Source organism: Hyla sarda, chromosome 7, assembly GCF_029499605.1.
Source record: "Hyla sarda isolate aHylSar1 chromosome 7, aHylSar1.hap1, whole genome shotgun sequence".
NCBI classification, from domain to species: Eukaryota; Metazoa; Chordata; class Amphibia; order Anura; family Hylidae; genus Hyla; species Hyla sarda.
The window spans coordinates 106,921,428-106,927,427 of record NC_079195.1 but is presented as its reverse complement, the minus strand read 5'-3'; the positions used below and the strand labels follow the sequence as shown (position 1 = coordinate 106,927,427).

Below are 6,000 nucleotides of genomic sequence, written 5' to 3'. Positions count from 1 at the left end.
GAAATGATGCAAGTATCGACGAAAATTTACCACTACCATAAAGTAGAATATGTCATGAAAAAACAATCGCGGAATCAAATTTATAAGTAAAAGCATACCAGAGTTATTAATGCTTAAAGTGACAGTGGTCAGATTTGCAAAAAATGCTCCCATCCTTAGGGTCATAATGGGATGTCCGCCATTAACCCCTCAGATGCCATGATCAATACAGATCACGGCATCTGCAGCATCGCAGTCACTAAAATGGATGATCCGATCCCCTCAGCGCTGCCGCGGCGATCCGATCATCCAGAACGGCAGACGGAGGTCCCCTCACCTGCCTCCGCTGCCTTCCCAGTGTCTTCTGCTCTGATCTGCCTTCCCGCAGACCAGAGCAGAAGATGACCGATAACACTGATCATTGCTATGTCCTATACATAGCACTGAACAGTATTAGCAATCGAATGATTGCAATAAAAAAGTCCCCTATGGGGACTATTAAAGTGTAAAAATAAAAGTAAAAATGTAAAAAAAAAAAAAGTTAAAATGTGAAAAAAAAACCTCTCCCAATAAAAACGTAAATTGTCCCATTTTCCCTATTTCACCCCCAAAATATGTAAAAAAAATATTTTATAAACATAGTTAGTATCACCGTGTGCGTAAATATCTGAACTATTAAAATAAAATGTTAATGATACCGTACGTTGAACGGCGTGAACGTAAAAAAAAAAGTCCAAAATAGCTTCTTTTTTATAACATTTTATTCCAAAAAAGTTTTATATAAGCAAATGTGGTATCAATAAAAAGTACATATCACAGTGCAAAAAATTAGCCCTCATACCGCCGCTTATACGGAAAAATGAAAAAGTTATAGGTCATCAAAATAGGGGGATTTTAAACGTACTAATTTGGTTAAAAAGTTTGCGTTTTCTTTTAAGCGCAACAGTAATAGAAAAGTATGTTATCATGGGTATCATTTTCATCGTATTGACCCAAAGAATAAAGAACACGTCATTTTTACCATAAATTGTATGGCGTGAAAACAAAACCTTCCAAAATTTGCAAAATTGCGGTTTTCTTTTTAATTTCCCCACACAAATAGTATTTTTTTGGTTGCGCCATACATTTTATGGTAAAGTGAGTGATGGCATTACAACGGACAACGCGCAAAAACCAAGCCCTCATACTAGTCTGTGGATGAAAATATAAAAGAGTTATGATTTTTTGAAGGCTAGGAGGAAAAATGGGCTGAGGGGTTAAGGGGCTAAAATAAAGATTTCTCAAAAAAAAAAAAAAAAAAGAACACCTGTAAAAAAATAAAAATACATATCCTGCTAGTAAGAAACTGGATGAATAAGAAACCAACTTCAGCACCGTAGAATGTAGAGCTCTGCAAACACCCCGCACTACAGTGGACGCTTCCAGATCCCAGTCTAATAAAGGGGGAGGGTCCTCGTGTGATTGGTCGGAGGACACTGATGGCTTCAATGAAGTCAGAGCTGAGCTACAACAGCAGAATAATACAGCAGCATGTTGTGTGCTCCCAGCAAGGACACTGCATTATACACAAGGTAAGTTTTGCTGCGTCCAAGCTGCTCTTTGTTGTGCATGATGTGCATGCTGCAGCCTCTGTGCCAGCCCCAGCACCAAGGCCACTGCAGTCATAGACCTGCCTCTAGATCCTATACAATTTACTTCTTACCAATAAGAATTCCAACTATTATATCTGACTGATCGATCGTCACTAAAGCTGCAACTATTACTGGATTTAATGGGAAGTGATAAACTCTACATTCTGCCTAATGTGTCTATCCTAGAAGCAAAACAAAAGAACCATAACATTGTGACGCTTACATGTCAGGATTATGGATTCGCCAGCAGAATGGAAAAAAATAAAATAAAAATAATAATATTTGGACAATACATTTCTGTAAAGCTTTATCTTGCTTACATACATCTCTTTTGTGTTAATGACTATGATGATATTTGTTCCATTGTATCGTTTATTGTGACCTTTGTTTATAAATATTTGCATGCTTTATAATACTTATTGTAACCTCTGTTTATAAATATTTGCATGCTTTATAATACTTATTGTAACCTCTGTTTATAAATATTTGCATGCTTTATAATAAATACTGAATGTGGTTTGTGTCTTCCAGCCCAGGCGCTTGCAGCCATGTGAATTTCTGCTTAGTGAGACTGCAGATAAACAGTTACTAAGTCAGCAATGCATGGACTGCATAGGGCATCAGTGGTCCAAGTCAGGGCTATAGCTAATTTCTTAGGTCTAGAGCAGTGGTCTTCAACCTGCGGACCTCCAGATGTTGCAAAACTACAACTCCCAGCATGCCCGGACAGCCGTTGGCTGTCCGGGCATGCTGGGAGTTGTAGTTTTGCAACATCTGGAGGTCTTCAGGTTGGAGACCACTGGTCTAGTGTATTGGGTATTATGCGGCTGCCCTCCTCGCTTTGATCAGCAAATAGAATTGTCTATTTAACTGCCAAGAAAATGGATCTGACAGGCACCAGGAGTTATGAGTAATGAGGCTTTGGCCATGTGTGCGAGTATTCAGTGTGATGGAGCTGTAGTGTGGACTTAATCATACCTCTACTCTATAATGCAGGGCTCATGTTAGGCTGCTTTCACACTATAAAATTCACCCGTTAAAAGATCCGTTGTAAACGTCCGTTAGATTATTCTTTACATACATAACCTGCACTGTTAATATTACCATAGAGCTCGAGCAGCTTGGCGCAATAATTGGTAACATGTATTAACATTACAATGGCAGAGCTGTCAGATGGTATGCTGGTGCGTGGTGCATGCTTCCCAGAATTGCCACTATTTATTATGTGAAATGTGTTTTCCAGTGTGCTGCAGAGCCTACACCACTGTGCAAGTCATTTGCTTGCTATACCACGACCGTTTCCAATGCTCGCTGCTTGAAGGCTCAAAATAGAATTTAAATAAAATACGAGCTTGCGTCTGTCTAATGATTACATCCTGTAACATCATCGCCACAGTGGGTACCCCGCATCATTCGCCTGGTACTAGGCTATACCTGTGGTGTTATGAGATACAAGTTGCTTTCATAAAATAAATATATATAAAATGATAAAATTATATATGTAATACCCAAGAAAGACATAAAACAGGTGTCCTGCACTCACCGCTTCAGTTCTATTCAAACGGCTCCCATCTCGGGCTGCTCCTCCGGAACTGGGGCTGGCGGACGCGTGGGGCGGTCAGTGGCCTCTGAGCGCCCCACGCGTCCGCCAGCCCCGGTTCCGGAGGAGCAGCCCGAGATGGGAGCCGTTTGAATAGAACTGAAGCGGTGAGTGCAGGACACCTGTTTTATGTCTTTCTTGGGTATTACGTTCATTGCTGCATATTTGTCCTAGCACCACCGCCTCTGAAGTTTCTGGGTACTGCCCGAGTGTCACCATTGTCCATCTCAAGGTATCGGTGCCACTTGTGTTTGTCTTATATAATTATATATATTAACATTAATCAATTATATATATATTAACATATATATTAACATTAATCAATTTATCTAGGGCCTTTGCTATTATTTTGGCACCAATTTTTGCTCAACTCAGTTTTTACACAAAAATTTGCTACTTTTTGAAACATAAGGCCACTGATCCCACTCTTGAAATGCACTTAAAGGATAAACTTTCTTAAGTCAGACGTAGTAGCTGCTCTTTGTCATGGAAACTGTGCTAATTTCCGCAGCAAAGACCACAGTGTCAGCGCCTGAAACCCTGCGCCCAATAACTTCAACGTAAGCCGGGGAACTGCGCAGAATGACATGTAATTTCTTTTCCATGAGGTTCAGTGCGAAGGCTACAGGGCCGGCACCCCAGGCAGCCCACAACTGAGAGACAGTGCTTTGCACTAGGGATCAACCGATATTTATTTTTTAGGGCCAATACCGATAATATGTGAACTTTGAGGCCGATAGCCGATAACTTATACCGATATTCCGGTATAAGTTATTGGCTATCCCCCCCCCCCCCCGGCCCGGCAGAAGCCGCTGAAGATCAATGATTTAAAGCGGGAGCTTTAAATATCAATGAACTGCAGCGGCTTTTGCGGGGCCACCCGCTTCTCTCCCGCTGCCTGTCCTGGGGTCCTCCTGAATCCAACCACCACCGCTGCCCCATTGCCTCCCCCATCCCCGGTTTTATAATTACCTGTTCCTGGGGTCCGCGCTACTTCTGGCTCCGGCAGCGTCCTGAGCTGTCACTGTGCGCACTGACGTTGATGTCGCGTTGAGGACGTCACTCGTCATTGCGCAGCGCACAGCAATAGCGCAGGACGCTGCAGGAGCCAGAAGTAGCGCGGACCCCGGGAACAGGTAATTATAAAACCGGGGATGGGGGAGGCAATGGGGCAGCAGCGGCGGCTGTCTCGGGCCGCGGGGCGGGGGGGTCGTGCATTATCGGCATATCGGAAAGGTAATTGCCGATACCGATAATGTCCAAAATCATGAATATCGTCCGATAATATCAGCCAAACCGATAATCGGTCGATCCCTACTTTGCACCAGTGTGGATCATGCCTTAGGGCAGAGACCCTTACCTAGCAAGTCTGGATTCATACTTTGCTTTCTTCTTTGCACAAAAATTTCTTAAAGTGACCTTGTTATCAAAAACAGAAACATGTCAAAGGTTATGCACTTCAACTCCCTGTCATCTCTGTCTGACTGCAGGAAACAAGCTCCATTATAAGTATCTGGAGCTCATCTTGTGCAGCAAGGCAGAAAAGACAGCAAGTTGGGGAGTAAAATACGTACTTCTTCCAACTTATTTTTGAGATTTGTAGGGGTCTGAACATTCAGACTAAGCAAAAATTTGCGACATGGCAAAAGTTTATTTTTTATTGACAGGGACACCTTATTCACAATTTTTATTCTATATAACTGGCGACAACACTTTTTATGTAGGGTAAAATAAGATTTTTTTTACTATGTCTGGATGATCTCCGTATGATCTCCTGTCTGTTCTAGTGTAGAAAATGAGATTTAAACGTGACCAGCATTGTATGCTTATGAGGCTCAAGTGGTCCTTAGGGCAAGTAGTCACCATGCCCTGGACCATAATTAGGCCTATTCAAGCTCCAATCATGCCTACTTAGGTGTGATTAGGCATGATTGACAGCCTGACGTCACAGCTCTACTTTCTCCTGATGTCTTGGCCTAACCCAGAAGCTGCTTCATGCCCAGGGATAATGCTGCTTCTGGGCCTGCGTGAGGTTTCACTGATGGATGCGGTGACATCGGCCATGTCCCTGCTGTCGTTCATGCCTAAACAGATGTGATTACAGCCTGGGGTGTGGTGAATACTTTAGGATGCTACACTTTACGTGTGGCATCCTGAAGCTTTTCGAGTTGTAATGGCTACAACTAAGAATTTTGTGAATCGAAATGCGTTAGTTAGTGCTTAGTTAGTCTGCTTTTCCTGCAATTGTTCAATTCTATTGTTTTTACGAGGCTGTCCACGGCGAGTTAAGAACATTTCTACAATAAAAGGTGATGTTTTTGGAGTGCTGCCATGTGCCCACATTTTTTATTTGGACCCTATCTGTTTTGAAAATGTAGCTGTTTTTCAGTGGGTTTCGTTCATTGCATTGAGTGGAATCCCTGGCTCGGTCTGCACCAAAATTAAAAGTGAAATCTATACGTAACACACGCAGAATTCATTGTGAATTTTTATTTACAATTTTTATGATGTGTGTACATGTATATGCTAAAGAAGCCTTCTGGATTTTATTTTATTATAGTGCAAACTCGCTAGCCATATTCCTGCTGTATAATTTGATTCCTTCTGGCTCAGACGCATCCACACATTTTGAGCCCTTTCGATAAGTGCTGCTGAGGATCTAATAGACCAGAAGTACTGGGATATTGTAGAATACAATGATTTGCTGCAGATTTATAAAACTCCCCTTAGTCACGCTGCCTGTATTGACTGCTGTGTGCTTACAGTCCAGTGTATTCCTATGAAATGCTG

The 6,000-nt window shown here is 42.0% G+C and overlaps 1 protein-coding gene across 6 annotated transcripts in view; it reads left to right on the top strand.

Moving 5' to 3' along the window:
* The first annotated feature begins 1,445 nt into the window (after nt 1–1,445).
* LOC130282279 (sorbin and SH3 domain-containing protein 1-like) overlaps nt 1,446–6,000 on the top strand; it is a 404,864-nt gene continuing 400,309 nt past the window's right edge. For 5 of the 6 annotated variants that reach the window (XM_056530335.1, XM_056530339.1, XM_056530338.1 and 2 more), the window contains exon 1: nt 1,446–1,550. The gene's annotated coding sequence lies outside the window, so the exon portion shown is untranslated. The remainder of the gene's footprint in view (nt 1,551–6,000) is intronic. The other variant, XM_056530340.1, reaches the window with a different exon arrangement.